Source organism: Panthera pardus, unplaced genomic scaffold (assembly GCF_024362965.1).
Source record: "Panthera pardus isolate Hobbes unplaced genomic scaffold, ASM2436296v1 HiC_scaffold_16, whole genome shotgun sequence".
Taxonomy (NCBI): Eukaryota; Metazoa; Chordata; class Mammalia; order Carnivora; family Felidae; genus Panthera; species Panthera pardus.
This window is the reverse complement of record NW_026526721.1, coordinates 72,442,505-72,469,138: the sequence shown is the minus strand read 5'-3', so window position 1 is coordinate 72,469,138 and position 26,634 is coordinate 72,442,505. Positions and strand designations below refer to the sequence as shown.

Here is a 26,634-nt window from a genome sequence, read left to right as displayed (position 1 = left end):
CTCTCAATTGCCCACATAGTGTCTCTGATACCAGACCCCACGGCATCCACTCTTCCACAGCAGGGCCCAGGCAGAGTCCCCCGGTGTGTGATGTGAACAACATCAGAAGACCAAGCCTGCTTCCTGCCAACTCCCTTGCTAGGACTATGCCTGGGGCATCAACTTAGGCTAATGTCTGTGGCAGTGCAGGACTCGGGGCTGGAGCCTGAGAGCCAAGAGTGAGGTGCCCGGGGCGCCCCCAGGACACAGGCAGGATGAGCCTAGCAAGGCATCTATGCAAAGATATTCTGGAATTCCAGAATTCTGGAAAAATCTAATGAGGCAGGATCTCAGTTTCTGAGGTCCCAAGAGCAGAAGGGACCTTGCTCAAGCTCACCCACTCTCAGGGGCAGAGACAAATTAGAGGCAGGGTTGGTCTCTTCAGAGGAGGAAGAGGTAGGCTCAGAATGGAGAGGAAGAGAGGGAGCCGGAGCAACGGAGCAAGTCCCTGAGGAAATGTAGTACAGCGGCAGATTCTGTTAATAGGGCAGCAGCAGCCTCACCTAAGGCTGGGGAAGGGGAGTGGGCGTAAGGAGTGGGAAGATACCAAGGGAGGGAGCTGAGCCAGTCTGGATTGTCTGTGTGGTCTCAGTCTTGCTCCACTTTCTGCCTGCCCTGGAATCTACCTCGTCTCTGTCTTTGCACTGCCCCCACTTTGGGGGTGGAGAGGGCCCAGAGTTGGGAGTGACTCTCTTCTAAGCCACCCTCAACCTCAGGACCATGTTAGTGGTGTCACCTTCTGCACTGTCCAGTGAGCCCAAGCATTGCACGTTGGGATGGGGGTCTTGGGTAAAATCACTGAAGCCGGGAGGGCAGGTGGGCAGGAAAGTTGTTGGGCAGCTTCGAGATCACATGGAGGCCAGTGTTTTCCAAGCATTTTTTTAAGCAGTAGAATCCTTCACCAAAAGAAATGTTACCAAGAATGTACCAACCTGCTCAAAGCAGAGCTGCTGTGTCCTCTCAGCTTTCCTCTTATCCCAGGGTTAGTCCCCAGAAAATGAGTGGAGCTTCACAGCTGGACTAGTTCAACCTCCTTAACAGATGAGTAGGGAAACTGAGGCACAGAGAGCAAAAGGGACACACTCATTTGCTATGAGGAGCAGAGGCAGATAAGAATTGAGGTCTGTCTCCTCTCCCCAGCATGGGCTTCTGCTAGTAGAACTGACATCCGCCAGAATGTCCACCAGACTGGAGAGATCTTCAGCCAGGCTAAGGAATGTGGGTTCCACAAGATGGGGAGCCATCGAATGCACTTAGGCAATGGCTTTCTTTGTGGCATTCTAGTTTGACAGCCCAGCTAGGATTGTGATCTCCCGATGTCTCCATCCCTTGATCGAGAAGGCCAGCATATCTGAGAAATATCTGAGAAATAGCTCCAACAACGCAGGGTCAAAGAAACTTGGGGATGGTGGTTTTGGCTAAAGAAAGATAGATGGCATTTTGGTTAAGTTTTGGTAAATAGATGAATTGTCAATGAATAGGTTCAATGGAAGAATCAGTGCTTCCTTAAACTGCAGGAGAAATTGTGCCCATTCATTCATTGGCCTAGTAATATGGCTTTAATTAACTCAACAATAATTTTATTTTTTTTAATTTTTTAATGCTTATTTTTGAGAGAGAGCGCACGCGTGCATGAGCGGGGGAGGGGCACAGAGAGAGAAGACAGAGACAGTGACAGAATCTGAAGCAGGCTCCAGGCTCTGAGCTGTCAGCACAGAGCCCCTTGCAGGGCTCGAACTCATGAAACACAAGATCATGACCTGAGCTGAACTCGGACGCTTAACCAACTGAGCCACCCAGGTGCCCCTCAACAATAATTTTAAAAGCCCCATCTTGAGCTCACAAGTAATGCAGAGAACTAATAAGTATCTTCCGAAGCCAGAAAAGATCTTTTGCTTCTGTCTTCCCTGCGGGCTTGTCTTGGCCATGCCTCCTTGTGGTAGGCCTCCACCAGATTTTAGGACAAGTCTTAGTTTCCGTTACCTCGTGGCCAAGGGACCTGGAGTGAGGTGAAGCATCTAAACTGGGCAGCACATGCATTTCTTCTGATCCTTTTTATCTTCTTCTTCTTCTTCTTCTTCTTCTTCTTCTTCTTCTTCTTCTTCTTCTTCTTCCTCCTCCTCCTCCTCCTCCTCCTCTTCCTCTTCCTCCTCCTCTTCTTCTTCTTCTTCTTCTTCTTCTTCTTCTTCTTCTTCTTCTTCTCCTTCTTCTCCTTCTCCCCCTTCTCCTCCTCCTCCTCCTTCTCTGCCCCCTCCTCCTCCTCCTCCTTCTTCTTCTTCTTCTTTTTTATATGACCAAGCTGAGAAATGCTTGTCAGAGAAAATCACTCACTTCCTGAGGTCTTAGAGACAAACTACCCCTCCACAGTCACCCAGGAGAACTGCTCTCTCAAGTCCTGAACTCTGTCCCCACCCCATACGTTATATGCTACATGCACGGAGTACTTTACAGTTTATAAAGAGCTTTTAAGTGTGTTCTCTCATTTGAGACTCACAAAAGTGCCTGAGGCAGACCAGGCAGGTTATTATCTTGATTTTAGAGATGGTGAAAGCAAAGGTCAGAGAAGCAAGGACACTTGCTCAGGATGGTGTCACTAGTGAGCATTTATTCAACAAATATTCATTGTTTTATTTATACTTGTTTATGAATGATATTTGTTATTACAGCATGGGGCCAGATCTGCTGACTTGCTTCTCAGGACTCTTTCAGCTGCACCAGGCTCTTTCTCCTAAGGATATAAATAAAAATGGATTTTCCACTGGAAACAGGTCAAATGACTTAATACAGCCATAGACAATTCAGAGGGACCTGGTAAATCCTAAATGAGTCATGCTTCATTTGATTAACAAACAACCGAAAGAAATAGAATTCTACAGTTGGAGGGAACTGATTATTGAGACCAGTGGCTTTGAAACAGTTTTAAAGCACAAAACCCATTCTTAAAATCTTACCTTGCAGCTCAATGTGGAAGCCTATCAACACAACATCTTTATAGAGCTTGAGGCCTCACTTAATATCTTTGGAAACCCTTTTAATTTATATAGATGAGAAAGCAGGCCCAGGGAGAGGCCCCTCGGGGAATCAGTGCTGGCTAGGGCTGGAACCCCAAGCCAGTGGTATTCCCACTGAAGGTTCCCCATGAGGAATGAGCTGATCATCTCAACTCACTTTTTGATCATGTCCCCCAGTGTTCCCCATATTACTAACATATCCAGTCCTTTCTAGTCTCCTTTTCCTCCAGCTGTACCTTCTTTTCAGAATGCATTTCCACTGTTTAACTTGCATTTTTTCACCTCCAGACAAAGGTCAAAGGGACCTCCCCTCCCCTATGAAGTTTCCTCAAGGATCACAGCAAGAGAGATTCAGTCTTCCTTCTGACTCCCTCTAGAACCTTTGGTGACAATCTTAGGATGTTCTGCTTTGTCTTAGAGCCATTTGGGACTTAATCCCACTTCTGAGGTATCATCCTTCTTGAGGACGAGGGCCTCTTTCCACAACCTAACAGTGTCTTCCAGCTCTAAAATACCACGAAGCTGTGATCTCAAAAGATACTACTCCAAAATAGAAACTTTTTTTTTTTTTAATAGAATTGATGGGCAGAATCAGTCTTATTTCTGAATACCCAAGTCCTGGCTAGTTAGATTCTGTTAAAGCTAAACAAGGTTCCTCACATCTTGGCTTCTTCCTCATTCTCGAGCCCTTATCACACAGCTTCACATGAACAAACACTATCTGACCAACCTTGATCAGGGCCTGAACACACTGGCTGCCTTCAGGGAGACTGGCCAAGGAGTCTGACTGGCCGTGGCCCTGCCTTTTCCGGGCATGCCGTGTCCTCCCTCAGAGCTTCTGCCCCTTCAGCTATTACGCATGCCCCTCCTCTGTGAGGAGCTGAAGACAAGTTATATGTAGAGGCATTATAAACTGCAGGCTGCCTTGGTGGCTAGCTTGTTGAAATCAGTGAGAAAAAATTTAAACTCAGTTTCTAAGATTTTCAAAAATGGTGTAATACCAAATAACTGGTTTATGTGAACGTTTTTCTAGTGAGTCATTTGGCATTATATAGGCACAGACTCCCTCTCACTTGCAGGTGTAGGCCCCGGCTCTTGCATTTGCTGCTCTGGAAAGCATATCACTGTACTCTCCTGATTCCAGCTGAAAATATTCATTCATTTGCAAAAATGGTTTTTGAGCATCTACTGCGCCAGGCTGTTACGGGTTGAATTGTTCCCCCTGTGCTGACGTCTTAGCCCCTGTTATCTGGGAGTGTGAACTTATTTGCAAATTGAGTCTTTGCAAACATAGTCAAGTTAAGATGAGGTCATACTGGAGTCAGGCAAGCCCTACTCCAATATGACTGGTGTCCTTATAAGAAGAAAAGAAGATGGGGCGCCTGGGTGGCGCAGTCGGTTAAGCGTCCGACTTCAGCCAGGTCACGATCTCGCGGTCCGTGAGTTCGAGCCCCGCGTCAGGCTCTGGGCTGATGGCTCGGAGCCTGGAGCCTGTTTCCGATTCTGTGTCTCCCTCTCTCTCTGCCCCTCCCCCGTTCATACTCTGTCTCTCTCTGTCCCAAAAATAAAAAATAAAAAAAAAAAAAAAAAAGAAGAAAAGAAGAGATTCAGACCCAGACACAGAGAGAAGGGTACTTGCTGTGTGACAGTGGAGGTGGAACTTGGAGTGCTGGTGCCATAGCCAAGGAAGGCCCAGGGCCACTGGAAGCTGGCAGAGGCAAGGAGGGATCATCTCCTAGAGGCTTTGGATGGGCATGACCCTGTAAGACCTTGATACTGGATTTTGGATGTCCAGCCTCCAGAACTGGGAGAATACATTTCTGGGGTTTTGTTTGTTTGTTTTTTCTCCCTTCTTCTCTTCCTCCTCCTCCTCCTCCTCCTCCTTCTTCTTCTTCTTCTTCTTCTTCTTCTTCTTCTTCTTCTTCTTCTTTTGAGAGAGAAGTGGGGTGGGGAGAAGCTGACGGGGAAAGTGGGGGGGAGAGAATCTTAAGCAGGCTCCACGCCCAGCAGAGAACCTGATACAGGGCTCAATCTCACAACCCTGGGATCATGACCTGAGCTTAAATCAAGAATTGGTTGCTTAACCGATTGAGCCACCCAGGTGCCCCCAAATTTCTGTTGTTTTAAGCCACTTACTTTGTGGTACTTTGTTATGGCAGCCCTAAGAAACTGATGCATTGGCATACTGGGGATCTGGCGGAGAATAAGACAGATAGCCTGCTCTCATAGAACTTACATTCTAATGAAGGGAGGCATGACCATAAACATGGATGAATAAATATGAAAATGGCAGGTTCAGGTACTGAAGGGATTAAACAGGGTCACGAGATATTTCAGTTCTTTCTTTTTAAAAAAATTTTTTTAACGTTTATTCATTTTTGAGAGACAGAGCATGAGCAGGGAAGAGAGAGGGAGACACAGAATTTGAAGCAGGCTCCAGGCTCCGAGCCGTCAGCACAGAGCCTGACTCGGGGCTTGAACTCACGAACCGTGAGATCATGACCTGAGCCGAAGTCGGACGCTCAACCGACTGAGCCACCCAGGCACCCCATGAGATATTTCAGTTCTTTCTTGAAAGAAGGGAAGCCCATGGAGGGGGAGGTGGTTGGACCCAGATCATATAGGGACTTGGGATGGGAAAAGTGATTGACATGGAGCTGGGGTGGCTGTAGACAGACTTAACTGGGGTGTTTGAATGGATGGGTGGCTTGGAAAAGAATGGTGGTGATGGAGATAAGCAAAATGAGCAGATTCAACATATCTTGTGATGGTAGAACCAAAGGATCGTGCTGGTGGATTGGCTATGGAGTTGTGAGAGAGAGAGGAATCAAGGATGAACCTAGGTTTTTGGTTTAAGCCAAAACATTTATTTTTGGGTGGATGGTGAGGTCATTTATTGAAATGGAGAAGATTAGGGAAGGCACACGTCGGACGTGAGAGGGAGCGAATCCAGGGTTCTGTCGACTTTGAGATGCTTGTTAAACATCTTTGTGGAGATTCAGTCATGTGTGTTCAGTGGCAAAAGGACCCCCAATCTACGGTCTTTCTCCTCATCTGGTGAAAAGAGATCGTTCCAAATCCCAAGGTCTCTAGAGACACTGGAGAGGGTTTCTTCCTATTGGAAGCATTTTCTTTCTCCAGCGTTACAGCTGGGCATATGTACCCTGGAGGCTCTGAATAACCACGTCTGCTAGGAAACTTGCTAAGTAGCACAGAAGTTTTCAAACTACTTCACAAAGTATATTGTACTTCAAAAGCTTCCTGCAGCGTCTTCAGAGCTGTGTCTAGCTTCATCAGCAGAGTTAGGTCTCTTGGGACTTCTAGGATAAACTGGATGGAGGGGTGGGGAGAAGCTGCAGGTGACTCTGGACAGAATTCCCGGGACTCCAGGCTCCAAGCTGCTTGGCTAATTAAGAAAGCAGAAGAAACCCTTTTCTTTGCACAGACCCACTTCCTGCACAAAGAGCTTGTGGGGGCGGGGGGGGGGGGGTGGTTGGTGGGGAGAAAAGCCCAAAATGCCTGCACTCTGGGCAGGCCAAGCCTCACGGAAGGGTGCTGACTCAGAAATAGCAGCTGCTTGCCCTGGGAGCCGGCAGTTGTTGGCACAATCAAAGATCAATTAAAACACGCCATTCTGGTTTGCACCCCCACACCAATCCCTCCAGGGCACTTGCTCTCTCTTTCAGCTTCCTCCAAAGACTTCTCTGCTGCCTAATTAACTTGGAGCCCAGTGGCCTGAGAAGGAGGCAGGCTGCACAGGAGGGAGGAGCACTGCGCCAGGAGCCTAAGACCCAGGGCTCGTCCTGGCTCCCCCAGGATTCTTCCTGGGGCTGTCAGTGAGTCACTGAACTCCCCGGGCCTGCGGGCCCCCAACTCTGAAACAGATAACTCTGGTCCACCTTGTGTCCTGTGCATCCAGGACTCATCCTGAGAGTGAAGAGGGAAAGCACGGCCAGACTCTGTAAAACTGTAAGCTCCTTTCCAAGTTTAATGGTTTCTCGGATATAGAGCGTAAATAGTGGGACAATGCGTATATTTTTACCCCATCTTAGAAGTAATCCTAGAAGAAAATAAATCCTCCTTCTCCTGTTGCAAAGTAGTTTAGGGGGGCAGAAATTAGCAGTCCCGAAACCCCTAAGGTTTCTTGCAGCTGATATGACCTTTCCCTGGCCCCAGGGACCCACAGAGGGGGCCAGAGAATGGCTGCAAGAGAGGGTTCCTGGATCTTCTAAGGGAGGGTTGCCAGATGGAGCAAATAAAAATATGCGGCGTCCAGTTAAATTTGAATTTCAGATGAACAGCAAATAATTTCTGGTATAAGTATGTTCCAAATATTGCATGGGATATACTTAAACACTAAAATATTTTTCATTGCTTATCTGAAATTGAAATTTTACTAGGTGTTCTATCTTTTATTGGGCAAGTCTACAGGATGCCTGGGCATCAAACAGAGGATTCAGCAGGCCTAGGAAGCCACTTGGATCACGAACATGCCTCGCTCATGCCTCCAGGAGAGAGCCTGCCTTCAGGGTCAGGGCTCCTTACCCTTAAGCAATTTGGATTAAGGAAATGGTCTGTCTTTACTAACTCAATCCATCTGTTTGAGGGCTCCCTGTGTGCAAAAGGACATTGTCTAAATATGCAAGGCTTGTAGATCTAGTCACCAGGAACTCAAACCTCAGAGATGTTAAAGGGAGAATGGGAGACCAGGCTCAACAGAGAAACCAAGTAAAAGGTTAGGAGGCTGTTAGCTGGGAAGGAGGACCAAGGAGAAGGCAAGGTGGGAGCCCCTCCCCATCCCCCAGGACAGCCACTTTCCCCACTGACTGGACACTTGGGGCCCATGTTTGTCATATCCTTAGGCAACTTATCCTTGCAAGGTCCACGCACTGGAGTCGGTAATGGGCTTTGGACACAAGCTCTTCTGTGAGGTGAGGGGAAGGAGAGAGAGAGAGCATTACGTCAGGCAAATGTCTCACCTGAGAACAGCAAATTTGAGATTCTCAGCTGTGGCTTGTCATTAGCAACACTAGAAGTGCACACAAAGGAAAAAACAAAGAAAACTGGCCATTGACCTTGCCATATCCCAGATTCAGAGGACACTTGTCTGGGCCCAGAATCTCCTTCCTTCCCTTTCTTCCTGCTTTTCCTCATCATTTCTTGACCAACCACCACACGAAGGTCCCTTAGCTGACTCACAGGAGAATCAGCCAGAGTCCCACAAGTAGGATGCTTACAATCAGAGGTAAGAAACTTAAGAAGGGAAAAAAATTGAGGACTGAGAAATCATGCCCCAGTGAGGAATCCAGGAAGGCTCCCTGGAGGAACTAGCATTTTGTTCCGAGTCCTGAAGTACACATGGGATTTAGCATGTAAAAATAGGGGAGAAAAAGGGCACGCCTGGACGGAGGAAAGAGGGTGAGGCAAAGTACAGAAGGGGAGAAGCCCAGAGCACACGAAGAAAGTGATGGTCAGGATGATTTCAGACCATTCTGAGGTTGGTCTCAGGATTCAAACCAGGGACTCAAGGGAATGCGAAGTTTGCATCATCCTGGGATGCTCAGAGAAACATTCTGACCCACTTGTTTACCTGTTTCTCTTTCCCCTCTCTTGAACACATCTTTTTCTGTTGGAGGCTCATTTATAACTTCGGCAACCTCCTTCAGAGGGAGCAGGTGTTTCTCTGGGATAAAACACCTTGGGAAGCAGAATGTACAAGAGGGGAAAAAAAGCATGTCACAGCACAGCCAGGCAGAGAGAAGCCTGGGTCAAGACAAGGGCAGAGGGAGGAGGACGCCAATTGGTGTGAGGTGACAAGGCAGCAAAAGAGAGTAATTCCCTTCTCATCCCCAGCTTCTGAAAATACGGATTGACATTACCCTCCTTCAGCCCCACTATGCAAGATTCTATCATTAGAATGCCTTTCTTTGAGTCTTGACACCTCCTCCTTTGAGATGTCCCTTTTAAAATGCTCACATCCTTAGAAAGGACTATGTACCTTAGCTTCCTCAGAATGCACAGCCTGGGGTAATTGCATAAGTATATCGGCTTTGTTAGGGGGTGCATCCCAAAGAGCAAAGTAAGGAAAAGGGGTGTGAGGATGAGGGAGAGCCAATATAAAGGCATGTTCCAAGTGGCCCCAACTTGTTGCATATTACAACTGCTCATTTTGTGAGACCATCTTCTGAGAGGTCACATGACAACCACATACAACATTCCTTCTCAGTCTGGAGGAAAAACTTTCTCCTAATGGAGACATTTGGCCCACGGGGCATGTATTCCTCCACTCCTCTCCTCCCTATTGTACATGCATGAACATCAGGCATCGTATGTGTCAGGATCAACAGGGAAGCCCCGTGAGTAGTGGCAAATGGAATGGCCTTGAGCGGAGGCACTGCGGGGTCAGGCCCAGGTGAACGTTGTTGGGGCCCACACAGAACTGGTCACTGCAGTGAAGACTGGGGCTGAAACGCATGGCCTTCGGAAAGGCTGAAGCATTTCTGGGGATGCCTAAGAAGTATCTGGTTCAGGGACAGTCCTGCACCTTATTATTGAGCAGCTCCCACCTAGGTTTCCAGTTACCTTTTTAGCAGATGCCTGCTGGCTGGGGCAGACTGCTGAGAGCAGGAGCCAGACACAGACTGGACCTGGCTGCTGGGGGGAGGTGCTGGGGGCAGGATGGGCAGCAGGCAAGCTCTGACCCAGGTTGGGGTGTGGCTGGGATGCGAATTACCCTGAGAACCCAGTTTGGGCTGCTGGCCTATGACTGGGAGGCCCCCAGAGGGCCTCTGCAAACAAATACAACTTCTGAAACAAAGACGAAACATTAAAGAGACTCCTGAGGCCCAGACATTATTAATGGCCTATTCTAGGGAGGGAAATCAATAGCTGTTTAGAAAGGCTTTGGGGGAAGAAACTAGTTCTGATGAAGAAAAAGGCAAAGCGAATACCTGCTTTCCATGAGGATGACAGGGTGCGTCAGGATTTCCCCCAGATTGACAACGTTTCTATAAACTTTTGACTGACACCTGCCAGGAAGGAGGGTCTGTGTGTGTGAGTAGCAATTAATGACTAGATTGATTTCTTAATCTGATTTTCCTTTACCTATTCAGAGATTCCAATTCCAAAAGAGAAAATACATAGTTTCTAAAATACATTAGGACCTTCTTTCCCAAAGCACGCAGGAAATGAAAAAGGCTTTTAAAACTCTGGAGGACACATTTGAAATGCTGTGTGCTTTCCGTTTGGCAGTGAAAGTGAAAACAAGCCCAGATTCCATTTGAACGGTACGGTGTTTATCTAATACTTTTCCCTAGGAGCTCCAAGGGAAATAGGTGGTCAGCATTATTAGCACAGTTTGGCAGCTAGAGAAGCAAAGCATGTGATGAGGGAACGGTTTGTGCAAGAGAAAAGTGACGGCATTAGGCATGCCTGTTCTCCACTTTCTGTCTTCTCCATTAGTTGCTGTTTCAGACTAGAAGTTATGGTAAAGACCCTTGATTAAGCACCTCATAAAGTGTGGGAAAGATCACGGGGCAGGGGGTGCAATGCATTTCTTCGTGGTCTGAAACTTTGTTCGCCTCCCGTGTGCCTCTCTGCTGCTCTCTGGCAGACAGGCCGGTTCTCCACTAACCCGGTGAGGGCTCTCCTGGGCCTCCCCATGCCTTCATCCAGAATCAGGATGCTGGCATTCACCCCCGTGACCTAGTGTGGCTTGTGTCATGACCTCATGATACTTGAGTTCAATTCCCCTGGTAAGGGCCTGCAATGTGCTATCCTGAGCAGGGCACCGAGTGGCCACATGAGGGCTGCACTTGGCAGAGGCAGAAAAGAGAACCATTTGGTGCTGACTCCAGTGACCGTGGCCCCTGAGGTATGGTAGGGCTGCGAGGGAAGCAGGCATTCTCTACCAGAGGCCTGGGCACAGGGAAAGGCAGTACGGTGGACTGTTGTCCCAGCTTTGGTTCAAACCGCAGCCCTGTCGTAGTTGTTGGTCTTGGGGAGGTGAGTCATTTAACCTCGCTTGGGCTTCCTCATCTGTAAAATAAAGCTAGTGATCTCTACCTCAGAGCGAGAGGGTTACATTGTATAGTAACATTCCCACATATTCCCACCACGGGGGAGACATTCAATAATTCTGGTCATTGTTATGCCTGGTTTAGTTCTGAGCATTTCCAGGTGATCCTGTTTCATTAGACTGGAAGCTGTGCTTCCCTGGTTCCCTTTGTCACTCCTGTTTAGGCTTGTATATCTTAGGGAGGTCCGCAGGTGGAAAATTACAGGCATTCTGGAGCACGCCTCACATCACACGCACTGTTCCCACAGGAAAATCAGGAAGCTTCCAGACGGTAGGGCCCAGGCCCCCCATCTGCAGGGTGGGGTGGGGTGGTGTTTGAACACACTTGTTTTTCTCTGCAGGTTTCTTTGGAAATCTGAAAGGGCAGAGCCTGTTGCTAATGAGACAGTGTTTTCCATCTCTGTCTACTCCATCAGATGTGGTCTGTTAGGTTGGGGTGGGGGAAGGGGATCAGATCTCCAGGGACTCAGGATCTGCTCCCAGATTTACTAAGTGGCCAGGAGCAATTCCTTAAGGGCAAAAAAAAAAAAAAAAAAAAGTCAGGGGGAAAAAACCCAACATGGTTCACAGAAACCCTCCCTCCTTCTGCCATTCCTCCCCTCTGCTCCAGCAGCTGCTGTTCAGATGCCAGCACGACTGACCTTGACGCTGACAGAGAAGCCCCACCTCCTCTCCCTCAACCCCTTTCTATGGGACTGCCTTCATTACGCTATCTGTGCCCTTGCACGGGCCACACACAGCCCTGTGAGTGGGCAAAACACATATCACAGACGTGTGCAATTTGTGCAGGAGGAGGTTGTGAGTATCTTGGTCTTGCGCTGGTGTTGTGGAGGTTATCTATGGGCTTTTTAATTTTGGCAGAGGTTACATGAGGCTGAACCATGTCCTGTCCCCCCGCCCCCCCTCACATTCATATGTTGAAGTCCTAACTCCAGTACCTCAGAATGTCACTGTATTTGGAAATAAGACCTTTAAAGAGGTCATTAAGGGAAAATGAGGTCATATGAATGCGCCCTAATCCCATATGACTGGTGTCCGCATAAGAAGAGGAAATTTAGACACAACGGGTACAGAGGAAGGACACAGGGAGAAGGTGGCTTATCCACAAGCGAAGGAAATAGGACTCAGTAGTAACCAGCCGTGCCGACACCTCAATTGTAGACTTGTAGCCTCCAGGACGTGAGAAGATTAATTTCTGTTTTTTAAGCCACCCAGTCCATGGTTCTTGGTTAGGGTCGTCCTAGCAAGCTGCTACACTTGCCATTCATGCGCACAGTTATTTTTGCGGTCTGTTGTCTTCAATTTTTTTTTCAACGTTCATTTAATTTTCAGAGATAGAGAATGAGTGGGGGAGGGGCAGAGAGAGAGGGAGACACAGAATCCAAAGCAGGCTCCAGGCTCGGGGCTGTCAGCACAGAGCCAGACGCGGGGCTCGAACCCACGAACCATGAGATCGTGACCTGAGCCGAAATCAGTCGCTGAACTAACTGAGCCACCCAGGCGTCCCTGGTCCGTTGTTTTTAATAGGCAATCTCTCTTTTCCTTGAGTTTGAGGGATATGTTTAAAGGGAGCTTGTTTTATTGATGAGAAAGGTGTATTAGAAACCACCTCATGAAGCTCTTAGCAGATTCAGAGGACAGAATGCAAGCCTGTGCTTGCCAGTGTTGGTCCAGTCGTGCTGCAGACCCTAGGCTATAGAGATAATCAGAGAAGATGGATCTCTTTGTACTGGCACGAAAGGTTGTGAGTTTATGAGATTTGTCCTGCCAGGAAGAATGAACAATTATGAGAGCAAGTTCTTCATCTTAAAAATTGATTTATAAGCATCATTAGAGAACTCGATATTTGTTTCACTTAAAACGCTTTTTTTTAAAATTTATTTAACAAGAAATATGTTTCTGCCAGTTGTAATTCTAGTTAACCTAATACAGTGTGTTCTGGGATTCAGTTTTTCCTTCAATTGTTGATAATTTGATAAACCTTTATTACATCTGTAGTTTTTTCTGGGGCCAGAAGATTCCAGAATTTTTTATAATAATAACTTTCTTTTGAACAGCACTTTCAAAGAAGTCTTATAATACTGTGAGGCAGTACATGTATCATTGCTAATAACTAGGATTTGTGTAGTATTTTATCTTTTACAAAGCACATTCATATACACCGTCTTGTTTAATTGCCATGGATAAACCAAGTGCTCGGCCGACAGTGCTCATTGACTGTTCCGGGTGTGAAGCAGAAGGGAATTTACATGCCCTAAATGTCAGGTTTAGAGGCACTCCTTGGCCAAACAGGAGTCCATTGCTTCTCAGAGTGAATGGGAATGTAGACTCCTCACCCATGAGAATTGGATACATTTTTCCCAGTGGGAGGGTGCCTAATTCAAACCACCCTGCACCTAAGCCGGTTTCCTGCTACTCCCCAGCTGCAATGGTTTCTTAGTTCTGATTTTTCCTTGGGTAGGTTTCAGAGGTTCTGACCACCCATCCTGCATCCTTCAGCCTCCCTCTCCCCCAGGCCTGGTCTGCAAACCTGGAGTGGCCTTCAAAATGCCAACCCATTAACTGTCAAATTCCAACCTGGGGTCATTGAGGAGCGAGGGACAGGAAAAACTTGGCTGGGCTGGGCCTGTTAGTGAAGTTTACCATTCTGTTGATATCTCAGAAGTGGGATAAGTATCGATAATAACTATCGATAGGATGTGCTTTAGAAAATTTTCGGTCCCCAATTTTTCAGGATGGTGGAATATAACAGTTACTCATGTCAGCTCCTAAATATTCTTTATCCATGTAAATCTTTCCTGTCACTGTTTTTTCTATAGTCTCTAGGTTCTCTAAAGGTGTTAATTGGATAGTGATAATGGAACATGCTCTAAAATCCAGAAAGCTGCCACTCCCAGGACCTGGCCCCCAACCCAGGTCTGACATCCCAAGTCCCTCCCTCTCCTCATCCGCGCTCCAGACTCTCAACAGCTTCTTTTTTTGGCGGAAGGCTTTCTTAAAACTGCAGGTTGAGCTGCTAGTTCCTGACACAGACAAACAGCAGGCTGTGCACAATTCTTCCCAGGCAATTCACTCACAGTGAAGAGTGATCTTTTTTGAGGCTCGAGAATATCAATATGCGGCTGCTTTGCTAAAATGCTTTCTGTCTCTCACAGTCAGAGAAATCTGCTTGCCTTGAGCTAGCCTCCAGTTTCTTGTTAAGAGCTAATTTTAGAGCTAATTTAGGTTCCATTAGTATATGGTTCTGTTGCAAATCTGACATTAACATCGGCGGCTCGATGAGTAACAAAGGGAGGGAAAGCCTTTTACCCTAACTGCAGCAAGGCAGGCACATATGGTGCCATTTTTCAAGGAACAGATTTTTGTCTTTCATGCCATTTCAGAGCTGTTTCCCTCTGAAATTACCAGCTCTAATTTAATGCAGAACATGTCTGGATGTCACTGCGGAGATCTAGTTAAACAGAGAGGGCTGGCAGGTCCCACAAATTTGCAAAAGCGGTGTTCATTTGTGCAGTATAATGCTTCGCAAGCCCATGCTCACGGACTGGGGATTGGTCACCAGCAAGCGTGGGGCTCCGCTCATAGCAGGAGAGCCAGTTAGTGATTCTGTTTCTGAGACTGGGGCTCTGTTTTCACAGACCTTAGTGAGGGGAGGTTAGGGCATTTCCCATTTCACCCTCAGGGCCATCTGATGCTCCTCTGTGCCCACGTGCTTGGGCCCACATGGCTGTAACTTAGATCCTTGAGTCCATCTGTGGTCGTGGTGGGGGAGACATGAGACATGCTTGCTAATTTGAACTCTGCTGGTAGCCAGCTGGATGTGTTTCCTGAGCCTCACTTGTAAAAGGTGGGAATCTGAGATTCTCTGATAGCTAAGCTCAATGCCCTGTAATAGTAATTTGCATTTATCTTACTTAATACATTTTTCTGAGAACTTTCATGTTTGTTATGTCCTGTGATTATCACAACATTCTGTGAGGCAGGCATTCTTATCTTACAATTGGGGAATTCTGACTCAGAGAGGCAAGGAAACTTGCCCAAGATCACACAGCTGCTAAGAGGGAGAGTTGAAACTTGAACCCAGTTGGCTTCACTCCCAGTTCAAAGCTCTCTGAAGTCAACAGACTGAAATCAGAAAGTAAGTTTGAACACCATATCTTATCATCAGGGGCCACCTTAACAGATACCAGTGCCCAACAGACCTGCAATATTCAGACTTAAGATGACACAATGACTTGGGAAATTATAGTCTTGCGTTGGGACATGCAGACTCATGAATGAGCACCCCCGAAGGGGCTGAAGTATCAGAGGAAAAGCATTGGAGCTGGTTCTAGTCTTAGCTCTGTCTCAAGTTGCTGTGTGACCTTAAAGAAGTCACTTGGCCTCTCTGAGCCTTAGTTCCTAAATAAGACAGGTGGATAAGCTGCTTCTACTCCTTTGGATAGGTCTGCGGTTCTGTGACAACAGGTTCAATGCCAAAACCGAAGAACACAGCAGCAGGTATAAGACTTTTGGTCAGGGTACCGCCTCTGTGTCCAAGACATTCAGATTGAAAAAACTGCTCTAGGCAGTTAAGAAGTGAAGCTGATATAAAGAGTGACCAGAGCAGATTGCTTCCGTGAGTGACGAAGCAAATGCTAAAAACAGTGGTTGCACTCAAATCCTCCACGAGCCAGACAAGTTAACAGGGAGAGGCAGGCACAGTATAGGGCAATAGGGAGTGATGGGGACTATACTCAATTGGCAAGCACTGCCTGACTGTACAGGACAGTGACCACGCTGTTCCAGGCAAATATTGCCAGGCAGGAATGTAGATGTAGTGCAAACAGTATTCCAACCTTTCAAGAGAACTGGAGATCTGAATATTCATGTGAGATACCCTAATTTTTAAACATTGGAAACAAATCCAAAGACTTAAAAACCTTTTCATGCCAAACAAAATGTGTCTGCTAGCCATATGCTGCCCAAGAGCTCCAGCTTGCTAATTCTGTGCTAACATCTTCTGAGTTAGTTTGTGTCTATCTTTGCCTTAAACAATTCCAGAGGGCCTGTTTCCTGGCCTTCCTTGGGAGCATGCTGCAGAAGTGACCTGCTGGTGCCATTTCAAGTCAACAATACATTGCATCACACAGATCTCATTTTCCTGGCCACAGCCTTTGAGGCCGGACCCCTGACCGGGGCCAGCATGCACGACTGGTTCCCATTTTGCTGGCCTGAAAATCACCTTCTCCAGAGAGATAAACAACAGTGAAAAGAGGAAAAGAGTGATTTGGCCTTGCTAGTAGAATAAAACGGATGAAGTTAGTTTTTTCTTGCCATCCTTTCTCCTCTATTGGATCACATAACCACTTTTATTGTTAATTTAGGTACAAATTAATTGCTGTACAAATGAACGAAACACAGATGAATGACCTCACCATTACTTGAAGCTTAACTGGCAATTACTCGGCTTTGTAATCTAATATAGCATGTATTAGTGCGGCTGTGGGGTGTCCTGTGGCCCAATGCACTGCTAATGCGAAGAGTGGATGTCCCTGGAGATTCCCTGAGACCCTAAGCAAACCTGCCAGGAAGGTGTTGCGGACCCCAGAGCCTCCATGATTGCCTGTCTCCTCTCTCCAAGTGCAATTGAATAAAGATTAGTAGAGGATTCGACACTATTTTCATGTACTGTTTTTCCCTCCGAAGGATTTCTTATTATACTTTGTTATCTGTACTTATTTTTCCTTTTCTTAGCCGCATGTAAAATGTCAGTCGTAGAGGGTCCTTTAGAGAGGCTCTTGTCCGGGCCACACCCACAGACCCCCAGCCTGGGTGTGAGAGCCCTCCTACGTGCTTGTGCTCGCACAATCCCGATCCTGGCCCCATGAGGTTCTGATCACACTGGGCTGGAACTCTCCAGTTATTTGGCCAAGCCTCCCCTGAAAGGACAGTAAACATCTTAGAAGTAGGGACAGCATCTACCCCCTCTTAAAACCCCGGTCTCAGGGCACCTGGTACTGGTATCCCATAGTGATGTTCAGAAATGAAACAAAGTAACCACTGGGCCCCCCATTTTATCTGTCTGGGCACCTCCTCGGTGTATCCTCTTTATGGGTAAACCACACAAGTAATTTCCTCCATTGTATCAGAGGCTTTTGTGATTTCCTGCCTAATTTTGTCATCTTCCATGTAATGCTGGAAGTGAAAATATCCTTCTAGAAATACTGCCTTGGTTTCCATTTGCCAAATCAATCTCATCCCCCCCCAATAAGTAAAATGTATCTACTCTTTGATAAAATGAAAAGATATCGTGTGAATAATGGGATTGTACTGTACATATTTTTTTCAACACAGGAAGAAAGTCCCTTAGTGGACAGCAGTCAATACCAGACTCTAGATTAAATCTAATAAATATTTTTTCCTTGCCCTTGAGATTGTTGCATTGGAAGCCGTTTTCAAGTTTTTATGTTGAAGATGTTAGATTCTCATTGTAAAGAATTTAAGGTAAAGTGTTCCATTACTAGTTTTCTCTAAACACTATAGCCATTTGAGAGCTTGTTTAGAATTCAGAGAATTTCTGAGTCATTTGCAGGAAATTTTCTTAGTCTGCATACTTTACATTCCAATAAAAGAGCCCTTACTTTTAATCAAGAGTGGTTTAAAGCATCAATTGTAAGCCAATCATAATGACTTTCTTGTAGTTGTTCTTGGTTTCCTTACAGAGGTTAGCTGCATGAGTGTTCAGTGGACTTTTCTGGTTTTGAAATCTTGTACTCTACACAGAGCCTAGTGCAGTGCCTTACATTTGATCAGTGTTTGTTGAATGACTGAGTGGCTGAATAAATAGATGAATGTCTTTCATTTATTCTGGAGAGTTCTTCCTTTGATGATGCTGACAGAATTCATAGATTTAGGCTAATAGAATATCAAAGATGAAATAATGCAGAAATATATGATTTGGTTTAGCTTTATTTATTTTGTTTTTTTTAATTTTCAGATTTAGAAAGTGAGGTTCAGAGAATTCCAAGATCACCTGGAGCCTAAAGGGGGAATTTCAGAAAATTGTACCAAATATGAATCTTAAGGTAAATGTGAGTTTCCATGGCAGCTTAACATGGGCTTTTCTATTACTTTCTGTGGGTTTTGTGTGTGTGTGTGTGTGTGTGTGTGTGTGTGTGTGTGTGTTTTGTTTCTGTTTGTTTTTGTTTTTTACACTTGTGCAATTCTCATAAACTAACTGGGATCAGATGTATATGAAATGATTGGTTCATCAAAGCTCTTAAATACTTCTTGGGTGCCTGGGTGGCTCAGTAGGCTAAGTGTCTGACTTCGGCTCAGGTCATGATCTCAGAGTTTGTGGGTTCGGGCCTTGTGTCAGGCTCTGTGCTGACAGCTCAGAGCCTGGAGCCTGCTTCGGATTCTGTGTCTCCCTCTCTCTCTGCCCCTCCTCTGCTCACACTCTGTCTCTGTCTCTCTCTCAAAAATAAATAAACATTAAAAAAAATTAAAAAAAATTTTTTTTTAATGTTTATTTCTGAGACAGAGAGAGACAGAGCATGAGTAGGGGAGGGGCAGAGAGAGAGAGACAGAGACAGAGACAGAATCTGAAGCAGGCTCCAGGCTCTGAGCTGTCAGCACAGAGCCTGACACGGGGCTCGAACCCACAAGCCACGAGATCATGACCTGAGCCGAAGTTGGTCGCTCAACCAAGTGAGCCACCCAGGCGCCCCAACATAAAAAAAATGTTTTTAAATACTTCTTGTATTTCTTCGTCCACCAATTACTGTGGATCGGAGTTTTGTATTTGGTGGGTCAGATCCCTCTAGAGGTTCTATTATTAATGCAGGAGGAGTAGAGAAAGCTCTGGATCCTGAATTAGAAGATGGGGACCAGAACCCAGCTCTGCAGGCTGTATATACAAGCCCTGCCCTCATTCATAAAGTAGAAGTGATAGCCCCTGTTCTACCTTTCTCACTGGTTATTGGAAGAGCCAATAAGATAATGGATGTGAAAATGTTTTAGAAATTGCAAAGCATGCAAATGCAAGAGGTTAGGACTGATTCCCACAGTGTGTCCCTAGGAAGAGACTAAGCAGATTCCATAAGGGGTATAAGGCAACCTTGGGATGCTGTGCCTCCCTGCTCGAGAACTAAAAATTTTGGGAAATTAACTTTCTGAAAGTCAAACCAGTGGTTCACAACTTTGTCTAGTATAGGCCATCCTTTTTATCACCAGTATATTTCCCATACCCAGTCCTACACGATTATATTTTTATTATTTGTTGGTTGAAAAATACATATTGGCAAAAAGCTATTATGAATTGTGACCACGTTTTATTTGTTCAAATCATTTATATATATTTTTTTTTAATTAAAAAAAATTTTTTTAACATTTATTTATTTTTGAGACAGAGAGAGAGCATGAACAGGGGAGGGTCAGAGAAAGAGGGAGACACAGAATCCGAAACAGGTTCCAGGCTCCGAGCTGTCAGCACAGAGCCCGATGCGGGGCTCGAACCCACGGACCGCGAGATCATGACCCGAGCCGAAGACGGACGCTTAACCGACTGAGCCACCCAGGTGCCCCAAATCATTTATATTTTATTTGTTGCTACATCATAGTAATAGTTTTGCCAAATACTTGTACGAGGGTAGAGCAAACTACGTTAGTTATTGAACCTCTAGGCACTCAGGGATTAGCTGGCTCCTCAAAATAATTACCTCTGCTCTCAGATCAGGGAATTCCCACATTAAACTGCACAATGTAAACATAACGAATGGATCAGAGCCAAGTAATGCATCATCTTAAGTAGACTCTGGCCTCAGGTTGAAGTCAGACTTTACTGATGACGTTAACACATCCAGAGAAACAAGGTGTTGGTCACAAGAAGACATGGTTGCCAGTGGAAGCAGTAGCCACACCCGCTGGAAGGGTGCTACCAGAGCTCTTTAAAGCACCCTTCCAGTCCTGCCCAGGGAAAATATGTACTGACCTAGAGCCTCAGTCTCAAGTCCTGGTGGAACGACTTCTGTTTCACTCCAAGCTCAGCTGAGTATCCTTAGTGCCAGCAGAGAGCAGCCAGACATACCAGTTGTTAGATTTTATTGCAGATGAATGTCCTAGCTTTAGATCATATAACCATCTTAAGAGCTTGGGTGAGGTGAGACCAGCCCCAAGCAATGGCTGATAGCCTCTGAGCCTGGCCCGGAAGCCTGTGAGTAGTCTCGGGAAAGTTACCCTGCTGGCTCTCACATCTTTCTGCATCGTCACGAGCCATGATTCCTCAACCTCAGCACGACTGACGTTTGGGGTCCAATAATTCTTTGTTGTGGAGGGCTGTTCTGTGCATTGTAGGATGTTGACCAACATTCCTGGTAACCACCTACTAGATGCCAGTGGCATCCCACCCCCTCTCCCATCCCTCAACTGGAACAACCAAAGTTGTCTCCAGATATTGCCAAATACTCCTAGGGGGCGCTCCCCTAACCCCCAAACTGAGGACCCCTAGTGCATACCATTCAAATGAAAGGTCTACGAGATGCAACCACATGAGGTTCTTCTTCAAAGAGGAATCATTCCTGAATGTGCAATACATTCAATTTATATACAGTGTTGCCTTTATCCAAAGGATGTTAGAATTCTTGAAAAATCGATTTCAAGGAGCTTGTGGTTAATTTAGAAATATAGTCATGCTCTACTTCCCTATAATGTAAAGGAAATAGGGATTCTGGCAGTTGAGTGAACTGAAACTTTCTTTTGATGACTTGGCGATTCAAGGGTCATCCTTCTGAACATCAGTTGTTCCTACTGTAAAAGTGTAAATAGGGATTGTGCTGGCCAGGGGAGTCCCTAGAAGCTGGTCTGTTGTTTTAAAAAATAAATCCTTGGGGCGCCCGGGTGGCTCAGTTAGTTAAGCATCCAACTTCGGCTCAGGTCATGATCTCACCGTCTGTGAGTTTGGGTCCTGCGTTGGGCTCTGTGCTGACAGCTCAGAGCCTGGAGCCTGCTTCGGATTGTGTGTCTCCCCATCTCTCTCTGTTCCGCCCCCACTCATACTCTGTCTCTCTCTGTCTTTCAAAAATAAATAAACATGAAAGAAAGAAAGAAAGAAAGAAAGAAAGAAAGAAAGAAAGAAAGAAAGAAAGAAAAAGAAAGAAAGGAAGGAAGAGAGAAATCCTTGATTTATTTTCAATTCTTTATTATATACCTCTTCCTGCTAAAAATAGTCCAAAAAGTTATTCCAGTTACTGGAAAAATTCAGTTAGTTCTGTGCTGGTAAATTGAGGATTTTTGCTCAAATGGCTCCAACTTTTTCTAAACAGTTCTTCCATCAAAAATTCCTTCATTTGAGGAGAGCATTCCCACCATAGTCAAACCCCTTAGCAGTATACAGTGCATCACTGCTCCTACTTACAAATTTCCACCTGGTTCTGTTCAGGGGCAAAGTTTTCCATGTTGGCCTCCTCCCTACTGCTGGCCCCTAAGGTCACCATTTGCAGTTCCAGGCCAGCCCAGTTCCTGGCCCCTAAGGTCACCATTTGCTGTTCCAGGCCAGCCCAGTTCCTGGGCTGTTCCAACCCCAGCACTGATGGTTGGGGAGGGCGATCCATGCTGAGCCCCACATTGTGTGCCCTCCCATCTGCTCCCTTCTTCCTCCACCCTCTTCCCCACTTCAAGGACTCAGGTGTCCTCACTCCTCTTGTCTGGGCCCAGCTGTCTCTTCCTGCTTCCCCAACCCAGTTTTGTCTGGTGTTTGGGAGAGGAAAATCTGGTTCTGCAAGCACACTCTCAGCCTTTGTGTCTGAGCCCTGGCTCTGCGGTTTCTGCGAGTGTGTATTTCTGGTTCGTGTGGACTGGGGATGCCCTTGGGTACCAGTGAGAGAGAAGAGTGAAAGGGAAACACACAGGTTAACTCGGGGAGACAAGACTATGAATTAAAACCTTTTTATCTTGTCTCGTGTCTTACAAACTATGTGAGACAAAAATGAAGACAGAAAGGGGTAATGATCAAGGCAGCCCTGCACAGAAAGCCTCTTCCCTTGAGAGCTGTGTGCTGAGGCTGTGGTGTTTCAGGGTGGCTGGGGCCTTGAACTCCATCCTTTAGTCCTTTAGGACTAGGGAAAAGACGAAAAAAATCCCTGCTTGGCCCTTTAACGATACTATTAAAAAAGAGCTTCTTTCGTGGCCCTGGGATATAAAGGTAGAGTTCGAGACCCTGCAAATCACCCCAATGAGAGGCTTGGTGGGAGGAGGAGTGGTTGCCAAGGCCTAGGCGTAGGCAGGGTAGCCCACACTCCAGGAGACCCCTCTGATGAGAAAAGAGGAACATATCCAAGGGCAGCTGCTCTCTACCTTGCCAAGGCCCCCAATGACAAGCAGGAGAGGGGGAGAACCTGGCCTTGCTGGTTATTATAAATGCTTGCCTTAGAAGTGTCATTCTCTCTTTCCCCAGCAGGGTGGGCTGGGTGCTGGCACAGGCACCCAGCAGCTGTGGCTTGCCGTTATGGTGCCCTTATGGTGCCTTTTTGCAGAAGAGCTCCACCCAGGGCACCTGAACTGTGAGCGAAGCACCTCTGGTATTTCAGCCTCCACCCGGCTGAGCAGCCTTTCCTGCTGCAGCCCTGCTCTCAGGGTCACTGCTCTCCCCCAGGGAGAAGTCAGGGCACCAAATATACTAAGCCTATGGGGTGCCAGATACTTCATATATATGTAGAAATATGGATATATACGGATATAGATATATACATATATATGTAATCTCAGGTAATCACTCAACAATTATGTGAAGGAGGCATTTTTGTCCCCATTTTACAAATAAGGTAACTGAGACTTGGGGAGGTTAAGTAACTTGCCCAAAGTCATCCAGGTGGGAAGACTTTGTGAGTCTTCACGGAAAAGGACTGATCTGGAGGCTCTGGGTGGCCGAGTGGTTCACAGTGCTGAGGACATGAGAGATTTCACGTGCCTCCTGAGGCAGAAATACAGGCAAGGGCTTTGCCTGGGAAGGTTAATTACGGCAGTTCTCAAAGTGAGACAGGAGCAGTCACATAGCATCTCCTGAGAAAAATCAGCACTCTCTTCAGAAATACAAATTTTCCCGAGATTAAAGAAATCCCCAATTTGTTTCTCATCTGTAATTTTATTATGATATTCGCAGCAATAAAGTGACTTGAGGCCCAGTCAGAGGCATGAAGAGTTGGGGGCTGGAGAATTCTGGGTCTTCATCTGAATCCAGTCACCTGGGCCGCCTGAGTGACTCAGTTGGTTGGGCATCTGACTTCGACTCAGGTCATGATCTCGAAGTTCACGAGTTTGAGCCCCCACTTGAGCTCTGTGCTGACAGCTGAGAGCCTGGAGCCTGCTTCGGATTCTGTCCCCTTCTCTCTCTGCCCCTCCCCAACTCACTCTCTGTCTCTCTTTCTCAGAAATGAACATTTGAATCCAGTGTGTGGTTGAAAGGAACCCTGGAGGAGAGGTGGTGGCAGCTGGAAAGAAAAGACCATGCCCCCTGGGTCTGTAGGAAGAAAGCTGCAGGGACTCCCCAGAGAGAGCTAAAGGTAGTCCATGGTGGGGGGGAAGGGGGGGGGAAGGGAGGTGTTCTCTGCAGGAGGCCTCAGGCCTGCAGGGCTGAGTGTGAAGAGCTGTGCTGAGCCCTGCATCCGGTCGGAAGTACGAGTCTGGAGCTCCTGGCTCGGGATGCTGCAGCTGTTCTGGGGATCTGCACAATTAGAATTCTCCTAGCGCTCAGTGCCCACAGGAATCCAGTCACGTGGTAGACGTGGTGCCTGGAGCTGGGGTCAATGAGAGCTCAGTCTGAGAGAAAAAGCGTTCCTTCCCTCTGAGACATATCCTGCTTTGGTTGTGCACTGCTGGGCTTTTGCTCACATTAAACCTAACCCCTTGCAGGGAGAGGAGCTTGCACGTGACCTCTGCTGGGTGTCTGGGTCTAGCCTGGGAGCTCTCAGGGGCATGGGTGGTGAGTGTGGGACAAAGGAAATCACTTTTCCTTCTGAGCAGGATTTTGTGAGCCTATTGTTTCTAGCAGAGGCTCTGTGTCGGTACTTCCTTCTCTTTTAATTCATTTTCCTCTCTACCACAAGGCTGGCTTCTCGCTAAGCATGATGGGATCTGGTTCTTGGATAACTTTAGGGCTACAGCTTTACAGAGACCACTTCTCTCCTATCCTGCCCAACCCTCCTACACCCCCCACCCCCACCCTGCCAAGAACATGTAGCTAATTAAGAGGGCAAAAGTTTCCATTAGCATCTCCTGAATCAAAACCAAGGCTTTGTTATTTCTGGGTTTGGGGGACTGAAGGAGGACCAGATCCCCTTCTCTTCTACTTCCTCCAAGTGTCTGGGTGGGAATGCACTTCCTAGTCATTTATACTCCCTGTATGATCTGAATCTCCCAGATCATTTCCCTTCAACCCAATCTCCCTCTGTTAAATGAGATATTGAACCTAAGGTCTCGCCCACCTTGAGCCTTCCCTGACCCAGCTTGTTCTTTTTACTGCTGAAACCTCCCTCCAGACACAGGACGAACAGCTCTTTGCTGAGGGAATTCGATGCTTGCCTGTTGTTTTCCACTTTGTTCTGTGCTGCTGCTTTTTGTCCTTCCTAACTAACACCTTCATTGCTGTCAAAAACCTCCTGTCAGAAATCACTACTCTCCCATGTAATGGGCACTAAGGTTCTGTCAGAAATCATGCTCTGCTATTAGCAATCACTGTTTTTTCTGTCAGAAATGTCCACTCTCCTTTAAAAAATCACTGTCTGAAGAAAAATCACCACTCTCTTCAGAAATCCTTGTTCTCTTGTCAAAAGTCCACTAACATCCTGTCAGAAATCAACATTTTCTGCCAGAAAATCCCTGTTTTCCTGTCATAAACCATTGCTCTCCTGTCAAAAATCCCTGGTCTCCTGTCAGAAGTTTCTGCTCTCCTGATCCCTGTTTCTTGTCAGAAGTCATTACTTTCCCATAGGAAACCATTGCTCGTTGCCTGATCCTTCTCTCCACAGGATATTCAGAGTTGTTTGTCATGCTTTGACATTGGTAGCTTTCCAGTGACTTCCTTACTGCTGGCTGTTCTCACCTGTTTTGCTGTATCTCTTTAAGCTCAGTGCTGGGGCAGTGGACACAGCACTGGGGAGTCCATAGTCTCTGTGTCCCTGAGTGATTACAGACAAATCCTTTTTGCTTCCCGGACCTTTTTCTCCTCTCTTTGTTAGGGATGATAATATCACCGACTCTGCCTGCTTCACAATTTAGATCAGTGACGATTCTGACTTTCAGAAAGCTGCTACCTTGATCTCTCTTCCTATAATTTTCACTCACTGTTGTCTCACAGAGCTAGCCTTCCACCCCTACTCCTAAATCCTCGCTTACCCAGTGGAAATGCCCCAGTTCTCTAACATCCAGATTAACCTGTTCAGTTCTTTGTATGGCATGGTTTCCATACCTGTTACCAGCCTAGCCACATACAACAACCCCCCCCTTGCCACCCCCAACATGTTCTAGTTTGTCTGGATTTCCCTCAGGGTGTGATCTGAGCAGCTCAGAGGAGAACGGGATTGTCATCGTCCTCTTTCTAAAGCAGAGTATTAATGTGGCCCAAGATTGCTTGAGCTTTTGTACCATTTACCATGTAGAATCTTCCCAGCCAAAAGCTCCATTTATTTAAATACCTTTTTTTTTTTTTTGCTGGTACAGACTTGTAATTTTCTTTGAATAGATTTTGCATGTCCTCTTAGGTTAATTTCAAAATACTTAATGTTTTGGATTCTTTAGGGAATGAGATGACTTTTTTTTTATTGTATTTTCTTTTCCAGTCTTCATTACTGGAATCTAGAAATGATATTGATTGAATTTTAATCTTATAATATGCAATGTTGCTGAGCAGATTTGTCATTTCTATTAATGTTCCTAGAATGCTCTGTATCTTTCTTAGAGTCCTACTCATTCTGTCTTACAATGGGGAAAGCTTTGTTTATGGCAAGCTGTAGCAGTGCTCCAAGCTGTGGCATTTTTCTCCTAGGAAACACTCAACATGAGTGACAACACTCTCTTAAGCAGGAGTTTTGCTGACTACATCTGAAAGAGTATATCAAGAAAAGAAAATGAGGATGACGTTATTAGAGGGATAGTCTTTCTTTTTTTTAAGCTCTATGCCCAATGTGGGGCTTGAACTCACCAATCCAAGATCAGGAGTCACATGCTCTATCGAATGAGCCAGCCAGGCACCCCTAGAGGGATAATCTTTAATTAATTCCGATTTCTATTTTTAAAAGTAAATCATTCGATACCTCTGGTAACTCAACCATTAATAGCAACAAATTGCTTACCACATACTTCACAACTGAGCACTGATCACACCAAAGTGGAGAACACCTGGCCTGACAATTAAAGCAGGATTTTTACTAAATTGTACACTTCTAAAATGGTGAATTCTGAGGTATGTGAATTATACCCTCCCCCCGCCTCCAAAAAAGCCCCACAAAACCTCAGGAGAAATAAAAAAAACAT

The 26,634-nt window shown here is 46.2% G+C and overlaps 1 long non-coding RNA gene across 2 annotated transcripts in view; it reads left to right on the top strand.

Annotated features, from left to right (window-relative positions):
* Positions 1–26,634, top strand: part of LOC109266565 (uncharacterized) — a 122,872-nt gene that overhangs the window by 12,359 nt on the left and 83,879 nt on the right. For both annotated transcript variants that reach the window (XR_002079766.2, XR_002079765.2), the window contains exons 2-3: positions 18,107–18,194; positions 23,535–23,666. This is a non-coding gene — a long non-coding RNA (uncharacterized LOC109266565). The remainder of the gene's footprint in view (positions 1–18,106; positions 18,195–23,534; positions 23,667–26,634) is intronic.